A 27,844-nucleotide genomic window follows, 5' to 3' on the forward strand; every position below is an offset into this window, starting at 1 on the left:
GTATATATTCACAGTCCCCTCTAACCAAGTCTATGTCAACACTCCTACTTTCTGTCATAATATAGTATGGGTAATCTGAACCATTTGGATCGCTTGCAACCATCATATTGATATCATCGAGCTAATTAGAATAGAAAAACAAGAAATGGTTAGTATGTTAGAAGCCTTGGTAAGGCATAGGTGCATCAGAGTGTTGGAATAAACTCTACAAAATTTCAGGAGCCTGGCATGCCAGTAAACTCTTTAAACGTCTAGTGATCTAGGGCAGGCTGGGATATTGCATCTAAAATAAAAGACAAATTATTCTCTGCCGCATTGGGAGCCTGCCTCACCCCCACCCACCCCCACCCCCCCCAGCTCTAGAACACTTGCTACCATCCACAGAGCAAGATGGGTGCCTCTTATCTTCTCACCTCCCCCACTGAACTCAGTCCTGAGTTCAAATACACCTGAGTACTTAGGATTGGAGGAATGGGAATCAGATGCAGAGCCGTAGATGCAATGGGAAATGTGGTTTTTAGGTTCCTTGTCTCTACCATACAGGAAGGCACCCTAGAAGAGGCTGGAACTGATGGGGAGGGACACAATTCACAGCACCCCCTGCACCTGGCCACACTTCATATTGGCTTTTACCCCCATTGGAAGTCCTGATATCCCACCCAGCTTCTCTGGGACCTTGTTTTTTGTTTTTTTTTTAAAATATTTATTTATTTGTTTGGTTGTGCCGGGTCTTTGTTGCAGCAGGTAGGCTCCTTACTTGCGGCTCACTGGCTCCTTAGTTGCGACATGCATGTGGGATCTAGTTCCCTGACCACGGATCGAACCCAGGCCCCCTGCATTGGGAGCACGGAGTCTTATCCACTGCGCCAGCAGGGAAGTCCCCGGGACCTTGTTAATCCAGTGTGAGCTACGGACCAACGTCATCAGCACCACCTGTGAGCTTTTAGAAATGCAGACTCTCAGGTCTCACCCCTACTTAATTAGAATCCACATGTTAACAAGGTCCGTAGGTGGTTTGTATGAATATTAGAGCTTGAGAAGGACTGGTCAGATACAGGTTCTCAAATTTGGCTTCATGCTGGAATTACGGGGGGAGATTTAAAAACTACCAATGCCTGGGGTGGTGGAGGGATGGATTGGGAGTTTGGGATTAGCAGATGCAAACTGTTATATATAGAACGGATAAACAACAGGTCCTACTGTATGGCACAGGGAACTATATTCAATATCCTGTGATAAATCATAATGGCAAAGAATATGAAAAAGAATGTGTATATATATGTATAGAATGTGCATATATATATGTATAACTGAATCACTTTGCCCAGAGCAGAAATTAACACAACATTGTAAATCAACTATACTTCAATAAAATAAAGTTTAAAAAACTAAAAAAAAAAAAAAAAAGACAAATTATTGCATCTTGCACCTTTCATCACAAAATAGGAAACACGAGAGCCTCCCATCAAGCCTCTTAGATAGCCTCAACCACCAGAGAACAGACAGCAGAAGCAAGAAAAACTACAATCCTGCAGCCTGTGGACCAAAACCCACAGTTACAGAAAGATAGACAAGATGAAAAGGCAGAGGGCTATATATCAGATGAAGGAACAAGAAAAAACCCCAGAAAAACAAGTAAATGAAGTGGAGATAGGCAACCTTCCAGAAAAAGAATTCAGAATAATGATAGTGAAGATGATCCAGGACCTCGGAATAAGAATGGAGGCAAAGATTGAGAAGATGCAAGAAATGATTAACAAAGACCTAGAAGAATTAAAGAACAAACAAACAGAGATGACCAATACAATAACTGAATTGAAAACTACACTAGAAGGAATCAATAGCAGAATAACTGAGGCAGAAGAACGGATAAGTGACCTGGAAGACAGAATGGTGGAATACACTGCTGCGGAACAGACTAAAGAAAAAAGAATGAAAAGAAATGAAGACAGCCTAAGAGACCTCTGGGACAACACTAAACGCAACAACATTCGCATTATAGGGGTCCCAGAAGGAGAAGAGAGAGAGAAAGGACCCGAGAAAATATTTGAAGACATTATAGTCGAAAACTTCCCTAACATGGGAAAGGAAATAGCCACCCAAGTCCAGGAAGCACAGAGAGTCCCATACAGGATAAACCCAAGGAGAAACACGCCGAGACACATAGTAATCAAGTTGGCAAAAATTAAAGACAAAGAAAAATTATTGAAAGCAGCAAGGGAAAAACGACAAATAACATACAAGGGAACTCCCATAAGGTTAACAGCTGATTTCTCAGCAGAAACTCTACAAGCCAGAAGGGAGTGGCATGATATACTTAAAGTGATGAAAGGAAAGAACCTACAACCAAGATTACTCTACCCGGCAAGGATCTCATTTAGATTTGATGGAGAAATCAAAAGCTTTACAGACAAGCAAAAGCTAAGAGAATTCAGCACCACCAAACCAGCTCTACAACAAATGTTAAAGGAACTTCTCTAAGTGGGAAACACAAGAGAAGAAAAGGACCTACAAAAACAAACCCAAAACAATTAAGAAAATGGTCATAGGAACATACATATCGATAATTACCTTAAACGTGAATGGATTAAATGCTCCAACCAAAAGACACAGGCTTGCTGAATGGATACAAAAACAAGACCCATATATGTGCTGTCTACAAGAGACCCACTTTAGACCTAGGGACACATACAGACTGAAAGTGAGGGGATGGAAAAAGATATTCCATGCAAATGGAAATCAAAAGAAAGCTGGAGTAGCTATACTCATATCAGATAAAATAGACTTTAAAGTAAAGAATGTTACAAGAGACAAAGAAGGACACTACATAATGATCCAGGGATCAATCCAAGAAGAAGATATAACAATTATAAATATGTATGCACCCAACATAGGAGCACCTCAATACATAAGGCAACTGCTAACAGCTATAAAAGAGGAAATCGACAGTACCACAATAATAGTGGGGGACTTTAACACCTCACTTACACCAACGGACAGATCATCCAAAATGAAAATAAATAAGGAAACAGAAGCTTTAAATGACACAATAGACCAGATAGATTTAATTGATATTTATAGGACATTCCATCCAAAAACAGCAGATTACACGTTCTTCTCAAGTGCGCACGGAACATTCTCCAGGATAGAGCACATCTTGGGTCACAAATCAAGCCTCAGTAAATTTAAGAAAATTGAAATCATATCAAGCATCTTTTCGGACCACAACGCTATGAGATTAGAAATGAATTACAGGGAAAAAAACGTAAAAAAGACAAACACATGGAGGCTAAACAATACGTTACTAAATAACCAAGAGATCACTGAAGAAATCAAAGAGGAAATCAAAAAATACCTAGAGACAAATGACAATGAAAACACGACGACCCAAAACCGATGGGATGCAGCAAAAGCAGTTCTAAGAGGGAAGTTTATAGCTATACAAGCCTACCTCAAGAAACAAGAAAAATCTCAAGTAAACAATTGAACCTTACACCTAAAGAAACTAGAGAAAGAAGAACAAACAAAACCCAAAGTTAGCAGAAGGGAAGAAATCATAAAGATCAGAGCAGAAATAAATGAAATAGAAACAAAGAAAACAATAGCAAAGATCAATAAAACTAAAAGCTGGTTCTTTGAGAAGATAAACAAAATTGATAAGCCATTAGCCAGACTCATCAAGAAAAAGAGGGAGAGGACTCAAATCAATAAAATCAGAAATGAAAACGGAGAAGTTACAACAGACACTGCAGAAATACAAAGCATCCTAAGAGACTACTACAAGCAACTTTATGCCAATAAAATGGACAACCTGGAAGAAATGGACAAATTCTTAGAAAGGGATAACCTTCCAAGACTGAACCAGGAAGAAACAGAAAATATGAACAGACCAATCACAAGCAATGAAATTGAAACTGTGATTAAAAATCTTCCAACAAACAAAAGTCCAGGACCAGATGGCTTCACAGGTGAATTCTATCAAACATTTAGAGAAGAGCTAACACCTATCCTTCTCAAACTCTTCCAAAAAATTGCAGAGGAAGGAACACTCCCAAACTCATTCTATGAGGCCACCATCACCCTGATACCAAAACCAGACAAAGACACTACAAAGAAAGAAAATTACAGACCAATATCACTGATGAATATAGATGCAAAAATCCTCAACAAAATACTAGCAAACAGAATCCAACAACACATTAAAAGGATCATACACCACGATCAAGTGGGATTTATCCCAGGGATGCAAGGATTCTTCAATATACACAAATCAATCAATGTGATACACCATATTAACAAATTGAAGAAGAAAAACCATATGATCACCTCAATAGATGCAGAAAAAGCTTTTGACAAAATTCAACACCCATTTATGATAAAAACTCTCCAGAAAGTGGGCATAGAGGGAACCTACCTCAACATAATAAAGGCCATATATGACAAACCCACAGGAAACATCATTCTCAATGGTGAAAAACTGAAAGCATTTCCTCTAAGATCAGGAACGAGACAAGGATGTCCACTCTCACCACTATTATTCAACATAGTTCTGGAAGTCCTAGCCACGGCAATCAGAGAAGAAAAAGAAATAAAAGGAATACAAATTGGAAAAGAAGAAGTAAAACTGTCACTGTTTGCGGATGACATGATATTATACATAGAGAATCCTAAAACTGCCACCAGAAAACTGCTAGAGCTAATCAATGAATATGGTAAAGTTGCAGGATACAAAATTAATGCACAGAAATCTCTTGCATTCCTATACGCTAATGATGAAGAATCTGAAAGAGAAATTATGGAAACACTCCCATTTACCACTGCAACAAAAAGAATAAAATACCTAGGAATAAACCTACCTAGGGAGACAAAAGACCTGTATGCAGAAAACTATAAGACACTGATGAAAGAAATTAAAGATGATACCAACAGATGGAGAGATATACCATGTTCTTGGATTGGAAGACTCAACATTGTGAAAATGACTATACTACCCAAAGCAATCTACAGATTCAATGCAATCCCTATCAAATTACAATGGCATTTTTTACGGAACTAGAACAAATCATCTTAAAATTTGTATGGAGACACAAAAGACCCCGAATAGCCACAGCAGTCTTGAGGGAAAAAAACGGAGCTGGAGGAATCAGACTCCCTGACTTCAGACTATACTACAAAGCTACAGTAATCAAGACAATATGGTACTGGCACAAAAACAGAAACATAGATCAATGGAACAAGATAGAAAGCCCAGAGATAAACCCACGCACCTATGGTCAACTAATCTATGACAAAGGAGGCAAAGATATACAATGGAGAAAAGACAGTCTCTTCAATAAGTGGTGCTGGGAAAACTGGACAGCTACATGTAAAAGAATGAAATTAGAATACTCCCTAACACCATACACAAAAATAAACTCAAAATGGATTCGAGACCTAAATGTAAGACTGGACACTATAAAACTCTTAGAGGAAAACATAGGAAGAACACCCTTTGACATAAATCACAGCAAGATCTTTTTTGATCCACCTCCTAGAGTAATGGAAATAAAAACAAAAATAAACAAATGGGACCTAATGAAACTTCAAAGCTTTTGCACAGCAAAGGAAACCATAAACAAGACGAAAAGACAACCCTCAGAATGGGAGAAAATATTTGCAAACGAATCAACGGACAAAGGATTAATCTCCAAAATATATAAACAGCTCATTCAGCTCAATATTAAAGAAACAAACACCCCAATCCAAAAATGGGCAGAAGACCTAAATAGACATTTCTCCAAAGAAGACATACAGACGGCCACGAAGCACATGAAAAGATGCTCAACATCACTAATTATTAGAGAAATGCAAATCAAAACTACAATGAGGTATCAGCTCACACCAGTTAGAATGGGCATCATCAGAAAATCTACAAACAACAAATGCTGGAGTGGGTGTGGAGAAACGGGAACCCTCTTGCACTGTTGGTGGGAATGTAAATTGATACAACCACTATGGAGAACAATATGGAGGTTCCTTAAAAAACTAAAAGTAGAATTACCATATGACCCAGCAACCCCACTACTGGGCATATACCCAGAGAAAACCATAATTCAAAAAGACACATGCACCCGAATGTTCATTGCAGCACTATTTACAATAACCAGGTCATGGAAGCAACCTAAATGCCCATCAACAGACGAATGGATAAGGAAGATGTGGTACATATATACAATGGAATATTACTCAGCCATAAAAAGGAACGAAATTGAGTCATTTGTTGAGACGTGGATGGATCTAGAGACTGTCATACAGAGTGAAGTAAGTCAGAAAGAGAAAAACAAATATCGTATATAAACGCATGTATGTGGAACCTAGAAAAATGGTACAGATGAGCCGGTTTGCAGGGCAGAAGTTGAGACACAGATGTAGAGAACGGACATATGGACACCAAGGGGGGAAAACTGCGGTGGGGTGGGGATGGTGTTGTGCTGAATTGGGCGATTGGGATTGACATGTATACACTGATGTGTATAAAATTAAAAAAATAAAAATAAAAAATAAACAAAATAGGAAACACAACACCTTAATAGGCCTCTTCAAGTTCTTGAAACTGCAAATTATACACCTAACAATATGACTCCAAACCATATACTGGGTAACACAAAAGGTTTCCAGCTTTGAATGGGACCTGAAGCATGAGAGGGCTCTGAAGTTTATTCTGGCTGTAGTGTAAATAATATTACTCAGTAAATCCTACGGTATTGAAGATATTGATAGTGAGAAAAAATACCCAGTGGAGTTTACAGCCTCTCTGGTGGAATCACAACACCTAGGAATTTGGGTGCTCTGTGGCATGCCATCTGTGGTTCATAATTAGAAACCATTTAAAGGAAACTCCTGAGTTGCTACTGGGCACTGGCAGAAATGGGGCAGCAAGTGAGAAGCATAAGCTGGGTTCTGTCAAATATGCCACTTTAGAAGATCTGAGGGCTCAGCAACAATATATTTTAAGACGAAATGGCTACAAGTGGAGGTGAGCACAAATGAAACTAGAGGTCGTATGCAAACCTCATGAACAAGTAGCTGAAACTGCCATATCATCTACTACAACTACATCAGTCCCTAATCTTTAACCAACATCTTTGATAATGTTGGGAATAATTTTAACAAGCTAACAACAACAAAAAAGTTCTAACTTGCTCCATGGAACATCCCTTGCAGATAATAATGGGTCACTTGGTCACACATCACATTGTACTTCTTCCTCCACGGAAGGAATGGCAGTTTATTCAGACAGGGATAGGCTCTATTCCAGGAATAGGTCTGCTTCTATTCCAGGAATGGACTTGGTGTTTTTTTGTTTGTTTGTTTGTTTGTTTGTTTTTACCTGCAAGGTCTCAATCAGCCTATTGTATCAGGGCTTACAAAATCTTTATCTATTAGCAGGGGATCTTATATAATCAGAGTCCCCACTATTCAGCAAAGAAGTCACAAAGCTGCGACCATGATCGTGGGATCTATGGGTTGCATCAATGCTGAAATAACCAGAAGCTTCACCTCGTAGAGTGTTGGAACACCTCAATAATGGTACAACTGAAGTACCAGTTCGGAGGCAATAGTGTGCAAGAATGAGAAAACCATCTTTCAGGATGCAATATACACTTTTAACCAAAGATCTTTATCTATGTTGGGTCCCCAATAGGAAGACAACATGCATCTGAGAATCTAGTAGCAGAAGAAAGAGAAGCTCTGCTAACCATCACTCTCAGACACCCACATAAGACTTCCTGTGCTTTATCCCTGGGTTCTGCGTGTTTGAAGACTCTGGTTCCCAAAGGGGAATATTTCCACCCAGGGAGGCACAGGAAAAAAAAAGCCTGAATTATAAGTTAAAATTGCCATCTGGGAACTTTGGGGTCATTGAGCCAGGAGAAGAGCAGGCAGAGAGAAAAGTCACCATCTTTGTAGAAGTAGCTGACCCTGATCACCAGGATGATTTAGACCCGATGCTGCATCACGGGGGCAAGGAAGAATATGTTTGGCATCTAGATGATCCACTTGAACACTTTTTACTCATTTGAGCAGTTATAGAGTCAAAAGACAAGTACAGCAATGCTGACTTGGAAAAGGCAGTGACAAGGGGCTCAGACTCCTAAAGGATGAATGTCAGGAAAGACACTCAGGCTAAGAGAGGGATGAAGGTTAAGGACATTTAGAAACTGGAGAGTGAAAAAAGAACATGATTGGAGCCCTTGAGTAATTTAGAGCTGCAGCAGTGGTGGCTGTGGTTCATCTCATTAACATTGCTAATTTAAATTTCCCTCAAAATTATTTTTAAAAATGCTCTTAAGATACATATGAAGAAACGAATCCAAGTAGCACAAGGTAGCTGTGGTAGGTGATTGATGTGCCACCCAGATTCTCCCTCAAAGAAGGACATAAACATGTATGTGAGTCTTTTATTGATTCAACAGATATTTGTTGAGCACTTTTAAGTAATATGTACTGTTCTGTGAGTTGGGGATCTAGCTGTAACAAAACAAATTCTCCTCACTTATTAAGTTTACATTGCAGTTGACTTAAAATCTAATAAGTATACAGGGATATGTCCCATATGCAAATAAATACAAGTTACAACAGTAGATAAGGGCTGCAGAAGTGAGGGAAAAAAATCAATTTTAGGGAAACCATAAGGTGCTTCACAGTGGATTTAAATTGTTTACAAAGAAACCGAATTAAGCTTAGTTTTCTACTGCCATTTCTATTTCAAATTGAATATTTATTTAATGTCTATCTACCAATAATTCAAACATGTATGAAAGGAGAAACAGTAATCTTTCTTGTTTACTGCTATAACCCCAGAACTCCTCACAACTCCAGGACTCACCAAAGTGCTCAACACCAAGTAGTTCTTCAATAAATATGTATTAATTGAATAAATGAATGAATGTTATTCTTACTTAGATTCCAACAAAGGGGGTGTTCATAAAACTCACTTTAGCAAAATATCTACCAAATCCCTTCACAGCAGCACCCAGATTAATTTTAGATTGAATAATCGGGGAAGATGTATGTATGTTGCTTTAAAACAGCAACTGCTTCCTTTGTAGCCCACTCTAACCTGAAACATTTGTAGGCCACGGAATTTGGGGGAGTGTAGTTCAGCCCAGACAAGTTGACATATCACAAATCCAATACATTCATGTATAATTGAAATGAGTTCATTGATTTACATTCTGGAAATCCAATAGGAAAACCCTGGGAACATCAAATGGCAACATTTATTCTTTTACCCAATATTCTAATTACTTATTTCCACCCCCATTGTCCTCTACCAACTTTAACAAAATTGGATTATGGGATTATATTTTGTAATCTATGCTAAATTGTTTTCTTCAGGTCAGAATTTCTCCAAGTAAAGTTCTTAATAAGGGAATTTGTACTTTAGCATGTCTGATTCCGAAACTGGTGCTCTTAGTTACAATGCTGCTTCTTTTTTTTTTTTTTTTTTTTTAGGAGAAGACTATCCAATTATAAAGACTAATTATATCCTTTGAGCAATCTTATTCAAGTTCCGAGTGGACAGGATCTCACAGGTGGTTCTGGGGCTTTAATTATGACGATACCATATTCTCTGGGGGTTTACCTCCATCACACCAGCGACGTTTAGTCATCTTCTTTTCACTGATTTCCTTACTTGCATTTGGACTGACCATTGGATCTATATCAGATCTATATTATATTTATGTTGCTATTTTAGAAAGAGAGAGGGAGTATTTTTTTATAGCCCATAGCTTAGTTTATTTAGATGGCCACATTTCTGAGTTGTAAATTTGAACAGAGACCAGAATAAGAAAGGGAAACAAGCTATTGGATGGACTGGGAGGTAATTCTCCGGAGGGATCTGCCTCTTAGGGGTGGTTTTGTTTGTCACCATTACTGGGGAGCAGCAGTGCTGGTATCGAGTAAACAGAGGCCTGGCATTGTGGTCGCTCTGCCACGTGTGGGCAGCCCGCCCAGTGAAGAGTTGTGTCTCATTCCTTATGCCCTTTTTATATGCGCCCACAGGACATACCTGCAAATGAAAGAACTGCTCATAATTATCTGAATCTAGAAGTAAATCTGAGCCAAGAACTTAATGATATTTTACAAATAAACTCAAAGTACCTTTGGCATGGATTTAACATTTATGAAATTTTTACAGAAACACACTGCCTTACAAATCAAAGAAAACTGTAGTTGTTTTCTTTTTGAGGAATATCAGTAACAACCATTTTGAAAAACCACATCAATATTAAGAAAGTTCTTCCCTTTGTCAGGGGCTCTCATACTGTTAGACTCAACAGTACATTTTCATAACCAGCATTTTGTAAAAATTCCATTATGAAATAAAATTCACAGGCAATAGATCATACTTACACATACCTCACATACCTAACCTAGTCTCACACCTACACATAAAGGCTTTGAGTTTGGAACAAGTTTGGTGTGATTGAAAATAACAACAACAAAAAAGCCAGTGCGGCTGAACAACAGTACAAAGAGACAGAGGGGTGTGTGTGTGTGTTTGGGGGGTGGGGGAGAGAGATAGAGGAGAGAGAGAATGATTTTTGGAAAAGTAAGCAGGTATTAGATCATTTAGGACCTCCTGCACCATAGTTGGGAGTTTGTGGATTTTAATTTTGAAAATAATATGAAGCTGTTGGAAGGTTATAATCAGGAGTGTGTCAATATTCATTTATTCAAAAAATATTAGGTGACGACCATATGCCATACTTAGATCTAGAAGAAAAGAAAAGTCTTCTTCGTGAAGCTTACATATTCAGATAAAGATACACTGTCAATATTGATCATGCCTTTCTCTGTTAGAATGTAAGCTTTGGGAGGGAAGGCATTTCTTCTTTTTTAAGTAAGAACATGCATTTGTTAGGCAACTTCTTGCACTACTCAGATCAACTTATGCTGTACCTGAAAACCACTCTGTTACTGACACTTCAAGGTGATGCCTAGTTGAGATCTCTGAGGAAAGAAAAAGACTTACGACAGGAAGGTTTTTAGGTAAGTTATAGTCTCTATTATGGCAGCTGGTCCTGAAGCCATAATTGATATTTATCACCCTCTCCCTCCAGCATGAAATCAGATCTCCCAAACACTCGCCCAGCTCTTAGACTGGTCTAGGTTGCTTTCATGGTGTGGCGAGCCAGTTTTCACCCTGAAGGTCTGAGCTTTTGGTTGCCTTGACCTTATCAGGCCACACTTGCTATAACTGTCCTTCTTATGTTAACCACTGAGCACAGAAGCAAAAAAAGAAGCTCATGTGAATTCCCACAGTCCCAGGCACACTCCTTTCTGTCATACTTCTCTAGCAGCAACCCTAGCTTCATATGACAATGACGATCAAACACTTTTTCTGAGTAGTCCAAAGACTAGGTAATATGTGGAGTCTTATATTCAGTGGGACTCCATTATGATGTAGCGTTGTTGATTTGGTGAATGCATCCTTTCTATTCCCATCAAAATGAGAGTGAGAAAGAGGTCACACTCATATGGAATGGACAACAGTACACATCCACAGTCCCCCTCTAACCAAGTCTATGTGAATACCCCATTTCTCTTCAAAAACCAGCAGAGACTTGAGGGAAAAATCATCCTAATTACTAAATCAATTATTATAAAATATGTCTTGATCTTAAACTCTCAGTCTCTTGTGTGAAACAATTTTAATTCTCATGAACAATAAACTCTATAGGATTGCCCAAATTATCTGGTTGCACTGGTATTTTATTGCATCCTGTGTTAATTTAAGTATTGCTTTAATAATATAAGCTGTTAACTATAGCTCTACTGAAATGTTCTTTTTATTAGTATATATCACAGTATTTTTTTCATGTTCTTCAAAGATATTAATATATAAAGGTCAATTATTATCCATTTGCAAAGGTAATTTTATAGTTTACCAACAGTAATCTAAACTTCTAATTAAATTTTATTCTTATTAGTGTCCTTAAATATTTAAAGATATAAAAAATTAGTCCATTTTTATGTTGATTAGAATAATAATATACATATCAAAATCATAAATATAATTATTCATTCATTTTTTCCAAAATAGGTACATTCATCACATGCTGTATCAGTTATAAATTAGGCGTATACAATAACTGTATCAGTTATATTAGTAATATAAACGCAAATTAAACATAATTAATAAATGATGAAGATACTCTTTTCTAAATTTCCTATGACAGAATATATAAAATTTAGAGGACTTAGTTATTTTTTTTAAATCATAAGACACCGAGATATGTCAGAATAGCCATTTTGCAGCATGAAATGAATAAAGATTGGAGCCATACAAAATTTTGTTAATGAGTGCTAAAAACTGGCTTGTTTCCATTTTATTAGGAATCTGAATTTAGCTTATGCTCACTTACAAGTTCATTACCTTTCCAGACAAATCTAATCTACATTTTTAGGTCATTCTTCACCCTTTCCATTCACTCTCATGAAGATCTAATGAAATATCAACTCAAGAAAATGCCATCTTCCGATTCTCATACAATTAACATCCTTGATTGAGCACACAGTTTTGGGGCTTAAAGGCTTTAAAATAGATAGAAGAAGATCCTGGGCCTGCACTTTCACTTCCCACTGCTGTGAGTGTAGGAAGTTTAAAGTTTGGGGGAAATATGTGTCTGTAATATTTAGAACTTTGTTAGAGAAACAAAGAAACAACAAAAAATGAGGAAACAAAAATATCTACTTAATTCATCAGTTCAAAAGAGATACGTAAGAGAAGGGCCTTCTTTTAAGGTGTTTACTGTCTAGAGTTTGTACCAAGATATTGTACATAATTCCCATTGTTCATACTTTAAAATGTTGAGAAAAGCTAGTCAGCAATTACAAACTTCAGAACCCTTCACACTGTCCCTCACAGCGCTTCAGGTTTGATGTAATGCCCCATGCCTCCTCCCTGTTTTAATAGTTCCAGCACCTTAACAGAACAAGAACTTACAGACCTCTGTTCCTGAACTGCCTATCACCTACGTGAAAAAATTCCCGCTTAATCCACACTTTAAGGCCAATTTCAATTTTCATGTCCCTCAAGCAGAACAATATTTTAAATCTTAATGTAAGGCAAAATTTCCCCCAAATTACTTTGTTGTAAAGAGGAAATCTTCTGCTTATGAAACCTTTAGTATTACAGGGTACTCTCATTTTTTCCTTTATTTTGAAAATAAAGTCTTATTTATTGAAGACAACCTCACTTGAAAATTGTTCAGCAAGTAACAGTGTTGGATGCTTACAGAGTCTCCATGATGGAACTTTGAATAGAGAGAGAGAGGGAAGAAATTTAATGTGAATATAGTTATTATTCATTTTATTCTTGAGATATGATGTAAAATCATAATAATTTGATAACTTTTTGAAAAAAAAAAGTGAAATAAATGATAGAATCAGTGGTCAAGTTGCAGGAATCACAAATATACACCTATAGGATAAATGCATAGCCAGCTCCCTTAAAACTATGAGAAGGGATACTTATGGCCTAGAGTAAAGTTTCCAGCAATCAAGGTACAGACTAACTCAAAGAGTATCCAAGTGAAATAGAAGCAAGGCAAAGTGCTCTGGATAATATATCACCAATGTGGCTTTGGTAATAAAAAAAAGATGACACTAATATCAAAGATAATTTGTGAAGAGGTAAATAAGCTTGTTTCATAAAATATAGAAGAGGAAAAAAGTAGTATTTGTCAATAAAGATATAATTTTTGTAATTTGTGAATCTTAAAATCTCCCTCCATGTGAATAGCCCTAAAAAGCTGATAAACTTAAGTTGCCCCTCAAAAAATTGTCTTTGGATTTTCTCAGTGGGACGTAGAGGTAAACTTCCCTCTTGAGATTCAAACTTCATTGTTTTATTATAAGTCCATAACTCTCTTTACTTCTAATGAATATTCAGAGAATTATACTATAGTTGACTATATATTCACAGGTCTCCTGCTTTCTCCTACACCTGCCCCCAAGACTATGAATTTCCTGAAAACAGAGGCCATCTTTGACATATCAGCACATAACATAGTGCCTGACACATAGGTGACAAAAAAGTGTTCCCTGAATGAAAGAATAGTAATATTCAAGCTATTTCAAAAGATATGTAATTCACATAAGTCAAGCCCCATTTTAAAAAATGTATCACCTAGAATCTGGGGCAATGAATGTTAGACATTGAAAAAGAAAAGTAGTCCATTTTATAAAATTTGACCATTGAATGTTCTTCTAAGTAAACAGAGCCCTAGAACAATATCAGATTAAAATCCAGAACCTGTGGTCCAGTTCTAAATGGCATCCTTAGGATTTCCAGGTCCAGAAAGTAGATCTTTGCTGGTGCCTTCCAGTAACCATCTATCATCTTATTGCTCAATGATAATAAAAAGTTCTGATTAAAGATGATACAATGTTTGACCTGTCAAATTAGAAAAGATTCACAGTGATATTATATAATCCTGGCAAGGGTACTCTTTATGATTGGCATTTTCATTCCTACTAGTAGCTGTATAAATTTTCACAGAGCTTTTGGAAAGCAATTTGGCTGTATATGCTAACTTTTAAAATCTTCATCTATTTTGACTCACAAATTCCAATTTTAGGAAAAACATACTAAATTAGTATTTAGAGATATAGTACAAACTGACTATACATTTGTATTATTCCTATAATTGCAAAACTTGATTTCATGTCCAAATATAGGAGAATATGTAAACACATTTCAGTAAATCCATTTGAATATTGTACAGATATTAAAAATATATTTTTAGAGAATATTTAAACATGTAAAATTTTCATTGCATAATGTTAAGTGAAAATAACCAGGGTATAAGCCCAAGAATAGTATGAATGCTCAAAATTTCTACTACAAACACTAGTTCAGAAAAGAGTGTAGGAACAATTTAAGTAGTTTGGTGATGTCATCTTTGCTAGATATGACCCCAGTTTTTAAAGCTAGAGTTCATAATTTCTATTGAACCTGGCCCTTAATTGCAATGGCAGCAGGCCACAAACTTAACTCACACAGCTACTCAGATGTTCACAGAAAATAGAACTATTTTATTTTTTGTCAATAACTAATCTGGCCTTCCTTCCAATCTCCCATATCACTGGTTAGCAGGGGAGATAATTAAATTAAATGTCTAATCTGTAGCTAATCTGTTGCCAATGATTTAAACAAGCCTTTATTATTTATTTTTTTGACTTTTAAAAGTGTATATTTCTTTTTTGAATTATTTTCTTTTTTTATTGAAGTATAGTCGATTTACAACACCATGTTAGTTTCAGTTGTATGGCACAGTGATTCAGAGATATATATACACACACACATGTATATATATATACATACACACATATATATTCTTTTTCAGATTCTTTTCACTTATCAGTTATTACAAAATATTGAGAATAGTTCCCTGTGCTATACAGTAGGTCCTTGTTGGTTATCTACTTTATGTATAGTAGTGTGTATCTGTTAATTCCAACCTCCTAATTTATCCCTCCCCCTCCCCTCCTTTCCCCTTTGGTATCCTTAAGTTTGATGGTTTTTTGGCTGTGCTGCAAGGCTTGTGGGATCTCAGTTCCCTGACCAGGGATTGAACTTTTCCAGAGAAAGCCCGGAATCTTAACCACTAGGCCACCAGGGAATTCCCCATAAGTTTGTTTTCTATTAAACAAGCCCTTAGACAGTGTCTCCGATGGATATCTTTTGGCCACTTCTTACCCTAAATGATATTTAGGTGATCAGAAGGAAAGAAATACTTACGTGGGTTTGTGGCACGAAGCAGAAGCATCTCCTTCCCAAATTCCTACTGCTCTTCTTTGCTGTACGTTGGCTGCAACATCTGCTCTTCTCAAGGACAATGGCACCTGCTCACTGGGGTCAGTCTGCTCTACTCCCACTTGTTGTTGAACTCTGTGACTCTACAAGCTCTGTTTTTGTTTCTCTTGGCTTGAATGGTTTTTTCTCTCATACTCCTTAGCTCATCGGGCTTCACACTGGCTCCAGGGAGCACTGTTGATCCCCTCAGGTCAAGCATTGCTCTCATTTTTGCCTTGGCTTTGACAGTCCTTTCAGTAACGTTTTATATAGATATACTTTACTCCATTATCTTATATTTGACAAGCCATCCAGCCTCTGAGCTATTTCTGAATCCTGTATATGACATGGAGTCATATATTATAGTAGATTAGGAGGGCTGACTTCAGTGCTTTCCTCTTCTTGGCATCAGTCATGAACCAAATTTATTTTAATATGCCACATCCCAGGTTGATATTGCCCCTGGACCATCAAGAAGTAGATGGGCTTTCCTTTTACTTCTTTACAGTTTATTCTTTTTATTCCTGACTCAAACGTGCCTTAACAACCTTCAAGTCTCTCTTGTTGCTGACATGCTAATGAGGATGCTAAAAGGAAATTTAAAGCAATTGTGATACAAAACAGAACAGCAAAAAAAAAAAAACACAAAAAAACCCAACAGAACAGCAGTTGCTTCCGATGGTGATGGTGGTGTTTGACTGGAAAATTTCGGAAAGGAATTTTTAATAGAAATTTTTCATTTGAATATTATATAGTTTGACAGGGTGATGGTTAAAGTCCATATGTTTGTCAAAACTGAGCAAACTGTGCACATAAATGTTATACCACAATAAAAAAATATATAGAAGAAAAAGAGAATTAAAAATCCTAAGGAAAACATGACTTTTCCGTATGGTATTATCTTGCCAAATAATTCTAGATGACATGTCGGAGTCTGACTGTCCCTCTCATGGTCTTTTTAAAAATTAAAAAATTTTTTCTTGTGGTACAATATTTATAACACAAAATTTGCTACTTTAACCATTTTAAGTGTACAATATAGTGGGATTAATCATATGCATGATGTTGTGTGATCATCCTCATTGTCTATTTTCAAAACTTTTCCATCACTGCAAACAGAAACTCTGTACACCTTAAACAATAACTTCCCGTTTCCTCCTCTCCTCAGTCCCTGGTAAACTCTAATCTACTTTCTGTCACTACGAATTTGCTTATTCTATATATTTCATGTAAGTGGAATCATAATATTTGTCCTCTTGTGTCTGTTTTTATTCCCTTACTATAATGTTTTCATGGCTCATTCATATTGTAGCAAATAGCAGAAATTCATTTCTTTTTTTTTTTTAAATAGACCTTATTTTTTAGAGTAGTTTTAGGTCCACAGCAAAATTGAGTGGAAGGTACGGAGATTTCCCATATACCCGCTGCCCTTACACATGCACAGCCTCCCCATTATCAACATCGCATGCCACAGTGATAAATTTGTTACAGTTGATGAATCTGCATTAACACGTCATTGTCACCCAGGACCCATACTTCACATTATGGTTCATTCTTGGTAGTATACATTCTTTGGGTTTGGACAAATGTAAAATAACATATATCCACAATTATAATACTGTTGACCTAAAATAAATAACAAAGGTGTGTTTATTAGGGATCAGTGGAGAATCGCAATTCAGGATCTGCAACCATGGGGCAAGTTCCTCATGTCAAGGGAAGAACACTTTATAGGGGGGAAAAGGAAGTGGGCAGTGCTCTAGTAAACAGAGTCCATGGCTTCTCATTGGCCGAGCCCTTGCCAGGAAAGAAGATGAGTATTTCTTCTTCCTGTTGGCTCTGTTATACTTGCAGGGCATGCCAGCTCTCCTTCTGGCCTCTCAACTCTATTTAATGGAAGTTTCTGTTTATTAAGGTTTTTACAATATCTTGCAGAATAGTTTCACTGCCATAAAAATCTTCTGTCCAACTCTTCATCTCTCCCTCCTCCCTAACCCATTACAAACATTGAACTTCTCACTGTCTCTATTGTTTTTGCCTTTTCCAGAATGTCGTATAGTTGGGATCACATGGTTTGTAGCCTTTTCAGATCAACTTTTTCCACCTAGTAATATGCATTTAAGTCTTCTCCATGTGTTTTCATGGCTTGATAGCTCATTTTTTTTTTTTTTAGCATTGAGTAATATTCTACTGTCTGGATTACAGTAGAGATGTACAAAATAGATATATACAATAAATATATCCATTCACCTATTGAAGGACATCTTGACGGCTTCCAAGTTTTGAAAATTATGAATAAAACTGCTATAAACATCCATCTGCTAGTTTTTATCTGAACATAAGTTTTCAATTTACTTGGGTAATACTGATGCTGAAAGCTCGGCCTCTGTGTACCAGTACCAAGTCGAATCTTGGAGACAGAGCTTTGGGTGAAGTAGAAAAGAATAGCATTATTGCTTTGCCAGGCAAAGGGGGACACAGCAGGCTCCTGCCCTCGAAAACTATGTGTCCCAACCTGGCAGGATTTGATGAGGAGTTTTATAGCAATGGTTCAAGGGTGGGGTTGCTGATAAAATTATGGTGTGTGCAGGGCCTGCACTCCTCTAATCTGGTCTGAGGTAATCTTCTTGATGAGCTTCTCTGGTTCCTTTAATGTAGCCTCAGGTGGTCTTTCTCTGATAGGAGGAATGCTGACATCTTAAAGAGCTTAAAGACGTTATTATGTGTATCTCTCAAGGTAGAACCAGGACCTTGCCCCAAGGCTGCACTATTGTTTCTTGGCTGCCCCTCCCTTGTCTCTGCATCCCTTCCCTTTCCAGATTAGCAATGGTTGGAATCTGCCCTTTGGAACTCAGGGAAGGTCATGGAGCCTGGAGTCAACAATGGGGGAGAGAAAGGCTTCCGTGCTCAGAAGCCCCACAGGGTCCTGCTCGGTTTCCATACCAAGGAGTATGTTGGCTGGATTGTATTGTAAGAATATGTTTAGTTTCATAAGAAACTGCCAAACTGTCTTCTAAATTGGCTGTATTATTTTGCATTCCTACCAGTAATTAATGAGAGTTCCCATTGCTCCACATACTTACCAGCATTCATCATTGTCAGTGTTTTGGATTTTGCCCATTCTAATAGATGTGTAGTGGTATCTCACTGTTGTTTTAATTTGCAATTCCCTGAGGACATATGATGTTGAGTATCTTTTCATATTCTTATTTGCCATATGTATATCTTCTTTGGTGAGGTGTCTGTTCAGGTCTTTTGCCCATATTTTAAATGGATTATTTTTTTATTGTTGAGTTTTAAGAGTTCCTTGTATGTTTTGTAAAACAGTCTCGGATGTGACTTTCAAAAATATTTTCTCCCAGTCTTACTGCATGTTTATGAAAAAAGAGGAGGATTAAAATACTAAGAATGGTAAACATTGGTGATGGGATTAGAGGTGATTCTTATTTACTTTTTACTTACTTTATTTCTAAAATTTCTACAAAGAGTCTATGATACTTATATAATGAGGAAAATAAAAACAATAACCATTGTCTGCTGAATGCAATTTCACTTAACTTTCATCTAAAATAGCAATGACAGAGGGACTTCCCTGGCTGTCCAGTGGTTAAGACTCTGCACTTCCAGTGCTTCCACTGCAGGGGGCACGAGTTCTATCCCTGGTAGGGGAACTAGGATCCTACATGCCCCACTGCATGGCCAAAAATAATGTTTAAAAAAGTGGCAATCATAGAAAAAAAAAAGTTTAAAAAACACACCACCCTGAAAACTCGGAACTAGAAATAACAGCAAACTTATTGTTAGAATCTGGGAGAAATTTCCTTTTTGGTAACTGCAAGGCAAATGGGATTAGAATTGAAATTGGCTATTCTAGTTTATAGTGCTGAAATCAGAGAAAACTATAAGTCAAATATTTCCTGCCCTGAAATAGAGACACAGATGTAGAGAACAAACGTATGGACACCAAGGGGGGAAAGTGGCAGGGGGGAGTGGTGGTGGTGTGATGAATTGGAGATTGGGATTGGCATATATACACTAATATGTATAAAATGGATAACTAATAAGAACCTGCTGTATAAAAAAATAAATAAAATAAAATTCAAATATTAAAAAAAAAAAAAAAAAAGGAGATTGGGCTTCCCTGGTGGCATAGTGGTTAAGAATCCATCTGCCAATGCAGGGGACATGGGTTCGATCCCTAGTCTGGGAAGATCCCACATGCCATGGAGCAAGTAAGCCTGTGTGCCACAACTACTGAGCCTGCGTGCTGCAACTACTGAAGCCCGCACACCTAGAGCCCGTGCTCCGCAACAAGAGAAGCCACTGCAATGAGAAACCTGCACACTGCAACAAAGAGTAGCCCCCACTTGCCGCAACTAGAGAAAGCCCACATGCAGCAACGAAGACCAACACAGCCAAAAATAAATAAATAAATAAATTTATTTAAAAAAAAAAAAAGGAAATCCTGCCATTTGCAACAATATAGATGAAACTTGAGGGCATTCTGCTAAGTGAAATAAATCAGAGAAAGACAAATACTCTATGATCTCACTTATATGTAGAATCTAAAAAAACAAACAAACAAAAGCTCCTAGAAACAGAGGTTGAGGGGTAGGGGAGATAGTGGGAGAATTGGGTGAAGGAAGTCAAAAGGAAGAAACTTCCAGTTACAAGATAAATAAGTTCTTGGGATGTGATGTACAGCATGGTGACTAGAGCTAACAATACTGCATTGTATATTTGAAAGTAAAGAGAGTAGATCTTAAAGTTCTCAGTACAAGGCAAAAACTTTGTAACTAGGTGAGGTGATGGATGTTTACTGAACTTATTGTGGCAGTCATTTAATAATTTATAATATATAAAATCATGATGTTGTATGCCTGAAATTTATACAATGTTATATATCAACTATATCTCAATAAAACTGGAAAAAAAAGAAAAAATAAAGAATTGGAATTAAAAAAAAAATTTCCTGCCCTCACATGAAGCTATATTATGAGTAATAACTCAAACAGGGTTTGTGCTGCCTCTGTGTACTCAGAGCTACTCCAATTCTTTCCAAAGTACTTCCAAATTATGAACTGAGTATTCAGAAAGTATCACATATCTGCTCAGGATTAAGGCCATGCACCCTGGCATGTCTACTACCCATACCGACTGGGATGGCATGTGCCTAATACTACCCCTACTTTCCATGGCTCCATGATCACCTTATCTCCCCATTGCCTGGAATTGCAGTTGAGGTCGCTGGTCTACCATGAGTTTATCCCACCAGATACTAAGTCTATTCCATACTTTGCCATCCAGTTGCCCCAGCACTTTGGAATAGCCGTGGGGTTTGATGTTGCTCAACACCACTGATCCAGCAAAAATGACCCTTATAGTGTTGAAGCTGTGTGGGAGTCTGTGGTAAAGAAAAAGAACTGTCATATTTGTCTCTTGAATTTATTAATTTTTAATATTTATTCAACTAGTTTTGATTAAGCCCCTGAGGTGAACAATTAAGGCAATACTGAGGTGAACGTCTTAGTCCCAATTCATGCCTACATGAAATTTGTGTGTTTGAGACGAGAGATAAGGGGACTAAGGGAGCTTATAACAGTAAATAATCTAAACTGTGGTACTGGAGAAAGCTTTCCTGTGAGCCAGTCTAGCAAAGTAATCAAACCCAAGGAGGAAGTTGTAGGTACCTCTGATCTACAGCCGGTCAGTCACAAGTACAGGTAACAACCTTGACTTGTGATTGGCATCTGAAATCCAAGGTCAGGGGATGGTGGCGGGAGGAACTGTTGGAACCTCCAATCTGTAGCCAGTTGGTCAGAAGCACAGGTGATAGTCTGGGTTGGCGACTGGTGTCTGAAGTGGGGGGAAGGGCAGTCTTAAAGGAATGAACTCCTAACCAGTGGAATCTGAAGAAAAGGCAGAGCAAGGGGAGCAAATGTACTTTGGTAAGGCTTTTACCATCAGTTTGCTGCTGGACATACATACCAAAGGTTAAAATCAAATGGTGGGTAGTATTAATCTATGGCTCAGAATAAAATATTCATTACTTAAATTTTTGGTGTTAAAGTAATTATAAAAACATTTAGTTCCTCACGATATACTCTTTATTCAGACAGAATTACAACTACCAAAAATTATGGCATGGTTCCTTTACTACTTGAGGGCTGAGATATTGAAGAACTCATAGTGATAATTCTCTCCCTTTTCCATTCTCACCCTTAAATTAGATGTATTTTGACATGTAATCATATGTTTCCATTCCTAGAAACAAATGGGGAGATAGTAAAGGGATGCTGGTAGGGAGGTGGCAGTGTGTGTTTGTGTGTGTGTGAGTATGTGAGAGAGAGGGGCCCATTAGGTTCTGGGGAATAGTGTTCTGTATATAATGTACCAAGGGTAAGAGTATGAGCATCTATTTATTTGCATACATTAACCCTTCCAGTAAAAGCACCTGGTTTCCCTTGGAACCAAAAGTGATTCATTCTCAGTCTAAGAATTTTGATGTAGCTTATCTTAAGTGCATATATCTCCAGCCGGTTGAAGCACTGTACCTCCTTGCCATAGTAATTGTTTCAGAGATGGGTACAAAAATCTAAGCCAGAGCAATCAGAGCCTGAGACTTAATTCTTAGACACTTGCTGGAGCTAACAGGGAAGCAGTGTTCTTTTTATTTTACTGAGCATGCTGAGACGTAGACTATAAGGCTAGAGCTGATGGCAACTATTTTGTCATCATGAGAAAGAGGCTGCTTGAAAATAGAGCCACAACATAAGAAAGCAAAGCCAAGAGACAGTGCTAGTGAGCAGACTTGATGATGTAATTTAAACCTTTGGATCTCTCTCTATATGTAGGCTTATGGAAACAAATTTCTTGTGTTTTTAATATATTCCCTAAATGTTCACTTTTATTTTATGAGCAGAAAATATATCCATTACTGAAAATATGCATACCTGAATTCATATAACACAATCATATGTCAGTGGTGAAACAATGCCTCATTTCAGCTTGACGATGATTAGAAGTTCATTGTCTGGAAAGGTAACAAAGAAAATGATCCGTAGATATATTACTTTACATCATGGCTCTATGCATCTAAAGAGTCTCCAGAAACCAATATTTTCTACATGTAGCCATCTGAAGATTTTGCTTTCAAGAACAATATAAGTAAAACTTCTAATACCACTTTTTCTCAGCACATTGTTATCACTAATGAACTATCTCAATAGAGGAGTTGCTGTGTGACTAGAAATAGAAAAATTACAAGTCAGTGGGAAATTACCCTAAGCTGCCTTAGAGTTCCATGTAGTAATCCTACTCACACATTTATTCACATGGCTCACTCCCCACCACTTCCTTCAGGTTGCCACTCAAATGTTAGTTGTAATGAGGTCTTTCCTCACACACTTCCACACCCATCCCTCTACTTCTGCTTTGTTTTACTTTTTAGCATTTATCTTCATCTAGAATAATGAGATTATTTTTAATTGTCTGTTCTCACCAATAGAAAGTAAATCTCTTAAAATCAGAAGATTTTGTTCATATTTTATTTTCTCTATTCCCAGTGCCTGAAAACAATGCCAGACACATAATAGATGAACAATAATTATGTGTTGAGTGAATGAATAAACAAATATTGGGGTTAGTAGAGAGAAAGAAACTTCCCAGGACTCTTCAGCTGCTCCAGGACACTCTACTTTAAACTGGTCTGTAGCTCCTGAGTCATTTCCCTCTAAATTTCATCTTCATCTTCTCAGTCTTTTTTTGTTTGTTTGGTTTTTGTTTTTACATCCTAGGTGATGAGTACATACATGATTATGTTGTCCTGTGAGGGCTGTGTCTCCTGGAGATACTACCAGAGAATCAACCATTTGGATATCTATGAAGACATGGGTTAGGTCTGAGTTAAACTTTTCTAGCCAGCTCCTATACCCACATCTGGCTGGCTACACATCTGTGTCCAATGACCTCTTCAGTGTTCCTTCAACCCTAACAATGAACTGTCCAAGTACTGAAGTTCTCATAACATAACTTATGCCATAAATAAGATCTTCTCTTTGGTCTAGGGAAGTGGTTCTTAGGTGTCCTTAGCAAATAATAAAACATGTGATCACAAGCACCCATATGTCACAGCTCTTTGAGTTTCACATGTAGTATCTGGGTCATCAGGTCTCCATATCATTTGCTCTCCCCTTTGTTTGTAATGTCTTCTAGTGGGTGAAAGGAGAATAGTGAGAGACCAGGCTGATGCCCATTTCAATGACCATCTTCACTAAAGATGGTTACCAGAGCAATCGTGAGCAATTGTCTTCTTTAGAAAAAGGAACTTTTTTTTTTTTAAAAAATTATTATTTATTTATTTATTTATTTCTTGACTGTGTTGGGTCTTCGTTTCTGTGCGAGGGCTTCCCCTAGTTGTGGCAAGCGGGGGCCACTCTTCGTCGCGGTGCGCAGGCCTCTCACTATCGCAGCCTCTCTTGTTGCGGAGCACAGGCTCCAGACGCGCAGGCTCAGTAGTTGTGGCACACGGGCTTAGTCACTTCGCGGCATGTGGGATCCTCCCAGACCAGGGCTCGAACCCGTGTCCCCTGCACTAGCAGGCAGACTCTCAACCACTGCGCCACCAGGGAAGCCCAAAGGAACTTTTTTTGAGTGAGTAGAAGACAGGGCAACATTTTCCAGATTGCTTGGACTCTTATACTCAATGAAGACTCAAGGAAGTCTAGGAAGATGTTTCAGCAAATACTGTATTAATTATTCAATAGATATATATTGCATGACAACCATAGGCCAGGGGATAATAAAAAATCAAATGATTCAATAGTAAATAATAGTTTATATAGTCTATGAGTTTATATTCTAGAATGACTCACAAGGTGGTAGTGTGTATTAAGATGAAAAATAAAGAGGTTAAGAAAAAAACAACTAAAGATAGTAAGAGGAGAGAGAGTGATGGGATTGGGATAGAAGTCTATTTTAGATAGTGTGGTCCAGGACAATTTCTCTGATAATCTGACAACAATTTGGTAGAGATACGAAGGTAGTGAGGAGATAACAAAAGAAGTATTGACTGAAAAGGAAAGAGATCATAGATCTGGGAACTCAAATTTTAGAGGTCTGATATATATGAGATAAGCCATGAATGAGACTGAAAAGGAGTGGCCATTAAGGTAAAAAGAAAACCAAGAGAGAGTTAAGACAAGCAGAAGCCAAATGCAGAACGTATTTCAAGAAAGTGAGATTGTGTCGTGTTAATTATAGTTTACACAAAAAGAGGGCTGAAATTTGACCATTGGGTTGGGCATTATAGAGGTGAAAAGAACATTTTTTTCATGAAGCTATAAAGCTAGGAGCTCAGGTTGGAGTAGGTTCAAGAGAGAAGGAAAAAAGAGGAATTGAAAACTGACCACTACTATTAACAATTCTCTTAAGAATTTGCTGCAAAAGGGCAGGGTAGTTGAACTGGCATGTGGGACTGAGGAGCTTTGTTTTGTTTTGTTTAAGATGGGAAATATGTATCTATATAACATACAGCTTTATATATATCTTATAAAGATATATATATATGCTTATATATAAGCATATATACATGCTTATATATATGCTTATATATGTGTATGTATATACTTGAAATATAATATATATTATATATATTTATATTTATATTATATATTTTATACACACACACACACACACACACAGACACACACACACACTACCTGTAAAGACTTATCAGAATAGGAAAAACTGATGATTCAGGATGGAGAGAATGGGGACACATATAGAAGTAAAATCCTTGAATATCTGAAAAGTACTCTAGTGCCCAAAAGAGAATGTGGCCTTATATACAAGCATAGACAGTTCACCTAGAAAAACTGAGAGGAATTTAGGTATATGCATTCAGATGAGGATTGGTGTTACACTTGATAACTGGAGAATGTAAAATTTCTCCCCTGATTGTTTCTAAGCAATCAGAAAACTAAGATGCAATGTCCTTAACTGAGAAAGAGAAATAGGAAATGGTGTTGGGGGTTTGAAAATAGAGGGGAGGTTTAAAATACTTATCTGGGACAGTGAGAAACTTTCCTTATTCCAGAGAATTGTAGTAGGATGGTCCAGAAGCACCATGGGCCCAACTGAAGTTCATGGCGTTTAATTTAAAATGAGACTAGTCAGCATGGGTGAGCGTTTTTACTGAGTCAAATTTAGATCTTCAGGTGTTTTCTATTGGGCATTGCTGAGCTCGGCCACAGCTTCTTCACCAGCACGGACGCTGGTGACACTGCACTCATTCTTTTCCCTTCTCCACACTGACAAAAAATGTCTGTTCACTAGAGGGAAACACTTAACATTGAGGAAGGAAGAATAAATGTACTTTAAGAAGCTCTAATAAAAACATCCTGACAACACCAAATGTTGGCAAGGATGTGGAGCAACAGGAACTCTCATTCCTTGCTGATGGGAATGTAAAATGGTACAGCACTTTGAAACACAGCTTGGCAGTTTCTTGCAAAACTAAACATAGCCTTATCATATGATCCAGCAATCATGCTCTGTGGTATTTACCCAAATGAGCTGAAAGCTTATGTTTACACAAAAACCTGAACATGGATATTTATAACAGTTTCACTTATAATTGCTAAAACCTGGAAGCAATTAAGATGTCCCTCCGTAGATGAGTGGATAAATAAACTAGTACATCCAGACAATGGAATTCAGTGCTAAAATGAAATAAGCTATCAAGTCACAGAAAGACATGGAGGAACCTTAGATAAATATTACTAAGTAAAAGAAGCCTGTCTGAAAAAGGCTACTAATTGTATGATTCCAACTATGAGACATTCTGGAAAAAAAGGCAAAGCAATGGATACAGTAAAAACGATCAATGGTTGCCAGAGTTTAGGGGGGAGGGAGCAAAGAACTGGCAGAGCACAGATGAGTTTTAGGGCAGTGAAATGATCTGTAGGATACTGTAATGATGGATAGATGTCATTATATATTTGTTCAAACACATAGAATGTACAACACCAGGAGTGAACCATAATGTAACTCTGGACTATGGGTAATCATGATGTGTTAATGTAGGTTTATCAATTATATTAACAAAAAATGTAGCGCTCTGGTGAGGGTGTTGATAGTAGGGGAGGCTGTGCATGTTGGGAGGCAGAGTATGTGGGGATTCTCTGTACTTTCCTTCAAGTTTGCTGTAAACCTAAAATGGCTTTAAAATTTAATGTCCATTAAAAAAATACATACCCTTCTATGAAAGTATCTTCCTACTTGGCCTTCTACATTAATTGAAAATTATTAAATATTTATCAAAGGTAAAACAGCTATTTCAGAAGCTCTCAAATGAAAGTAAAAAATATAGTATATATATTATATGTAATATAATATAATAACAAGTGGAAAATGTTATGTGGATAAGATTACATACATTGCCAGGTACATAGGAAAAATTTCAACCCCCCCTCATTTTTTAGTCTATTTAAGTTGTTTGGATTCTTCCAACTCCTTACACCCTACTTAGGTTTTGTGCATTGTGGCTAGGTAACAGAATGCCCTTATAATATCAGCCTGTTCCAGGTTCTTTTTTTTTTTTTTTTTTTTTAACCGCCTTTTTCCTTCTCCTAAAAGACTGGAAGGGCCCAGAAGGCATTTTGAGTGAGAATCCAAACTTCACACTGTACTAACTTATAAGCAGCTCAAAGAACCCCTTTCCCCCCGCCATGGCTTTATTATTTTTTTCATTCACAACAAAATTACCGTTCTCCTCACCACCATATGAGTATTTCTTACTGATATTTTAAGTCACAAGAATGGTGTGGGGTACAAAATGAGAAAAGCTTGCCTGACTGACTTGAAAGGCAATGCATAGGAAAGGGAACCTAGCCCTTCAAGAAAACCAAATAAATCTACATTTTTTCACCCAAGAAACAAAGAAGAAAGAAATTTCTCTTCGAAAAATGTATTATTTTTATTCTTTTTAAGATT

Source organism: Eschrichtius robustus, chromosome 4 (assembly GCF_028021215.1).
Source record: "Eschrichtius robustus isolate mEscRob2 chromosome 4, mEscRob2.pri, whole genome shotgun sequence".
In the NCBI taxonomy this organism is placed as follows: domain Eukaryota; kingdom Metazoa; phylum Chordata; class Mammalia; order Artiodactyla; family Eschrichtiidae; genus Eschrichtius; species Eschrichtius robustus.